Here is a 2,013-nt window from a genome sequence, read left to right as displayed (position 1 = left end):
CTCCCCGCCCTGCCGCTCGCTCGCTCGCGGCTGCCTTCTTTGTTTCAGACGCGGGTCTCTTCCCTCTCACTTCGGTGTTTTTATCAAGTAAGTCCCAGTTGTGCTGGTGAACGTTCATGGTGGGGCGAACGCGGAGACCGCAAACAGCCGCCCGAGCCGGCCAGCGGTGTCCCTGAGCGCGGTTTGTGACTCCGTCGTGTGCACTTCTCTGCGCAGTTTGGCTTTATCGTGTTTGCAAAATGGGGTTCAGAATGTGGCACCAAGCTACGCTGTGGACAAGGCCTCTGAATATATCGCTGAATCACACAGGCCGTATCATTCGTCTCAAAGCAGAAGCCCTTTTAACGCTACCTTTAGCATTTATCCCGAGTGATGAACTCCCTTGTCAGAGTGTCGGGCTCTGGAGGCTGCTGTAATGGAGCGCGTACTGTCCACTCCCTTGGTTGTTTTTCTCACCTGCTGAAAAAGACAGCAGTTTCCCACCACAATATCCCACTCTCCAGACCCTCTACCCTGGGCATCTTCTCCCTAGCATTTATCACCACAGGAATGAAATTCAGAAAATAGAACTAGTGCTCTCTATGACCCTGAAGTGATTTACTGTACTCTATGAAGTATTCCCTTCACCAAGATTTTCCATTAAATTGAGCAAACAGAAGAGGTGTAGTAAATCTATTAATGTGACTTGGGGCAAGTTGCTCTAATGAAACTTGATTGTTTTTTTTAAGTGATTGTGAAAGGAAAGAAAAATAGCCTAGCAGACATCTCACAAAAGCAGTGGTTGATAACTAGTGGTGACAGTTTGAATGGCAGCTCTGACACCCTGAGTCTGTCAGAGGATCGGATCAATTCTCCATCTGCTGCTTAGGGTGGTACAAAAGAATCATCCACCAGACTTCCAAGCGTTAGGGACACCGTGTATCACAGAGCAGCTGGTTGGCTAAGGCTGTCAGCTGTCCCTGGAAACGACCAACCCCCTAAAGCTGAAGAGTGACTGGAAAGTACTGTCCCCAGCCTGCAGAGGCACTTAGATAGATCCAGTGATGCTCGTTTTACTCTGAGAACTACTGAGATGATCTTCTTAAGGTCCATTTGTGCAGAAATGAATAGGCTTAAGTCAGGCGAATCAGAGACCACCGGGGCGATCACCGCTGCTCTAGTTGGGACAAGGTGAGATGAAGGGGTGGTGTGGGAGTGACAGTCCATGGCAGCCTGCTATGGATTATTATCTTCTTTCTGAGATAACCATAAACTCTTTTCCAGTATCTAACTTCCTTAAAAGTTTTAATTATTTAACAATATTTATTTGAAAACGAGCTTGTCTTATCTTTATGTAAGGAAATTCTTCAATGGAAGGGGAGGAGTTAGTGTATATTTGAATGTTTGAACACAGTGTTGTTTTGCAGGGAGTCCTTGAGAGCATAGCTCCCCCCGCACCACCACTACCACCATCACAGACCTTATGTTTCTCCAGGTCACTCACCCTCACTCACAGAAATAATGGCTCAAAGCCAAGCCCCAAGAGCAAAATTAGAAAGTCAGAATTAAAAAGATGCCTAAGCCAAAGTTTATGGTGAATGAAGAAAAAAAAAAGAAAGAAAGAAAAGAAAAGAATACCTGCCTTACAGCAGAGCACACTGCAAAGCAGGGAAACCTGAGCAGGTGTGGAAGGTCAGAGAGCCAGTGTACTTATACTTATAGGGATAAGCGGATTTCTAACAATGACTCTTTCGCTGATTGGTGTAATCTAGGCCAATCAAGGTCTTAGCAATTGTTTCTGAGTTAAGAAAAATATCAGGGGACAGAACGTTCCTTAGTACATCCTGCAATAATTTCACAAAAGATAGCATCCTCACGTACATAATGGAAATAAGCATGGAGTAAATTTACAACTGTCAGCCACCTAAGTCTTGCCCTAAATCCTGCCCTGTGCCCCTCTAGTCTGTCCTTACAATGGGTAGTATACATTAACTGTATTATCTAAATCAATCTTTGTATATATATATATATATA

General features: G+C 44.7%; 1 pseudogene; it reads left to right on the top strand.

Annotated features, from left to right (window-relative positions):
• Positions 1-372: 372 nt before the first annotated feature.
• The window catches only part of LOC104866321, a 3,996-nt pseudogene continuing 2,355 nt past the window's right edge, over positions 373-2,013 (top strand).

This window comes from Fukomys damarensis, unplaced genomic scaffold (assembly GCF_012274545.1).
Source record: "Fukomys damarensis isolate Sample0158 unplaced genomic scaffold, DMR_v1.0_HiC HiC_scaffold_24, whole genome shotgun sequence".
NCBI classification, from domain to species: Eukaryota; Metazoa; Chordata; class Mammalia; order Rodentia; family Bathyergidae; genus Fukomys; species Fukomys damarensis.
The sequence above is the reverse complement of the archived record's forward strand: the minus strand, read 5'-3'. Positions and strand labels throughout refer to the sequence as shown.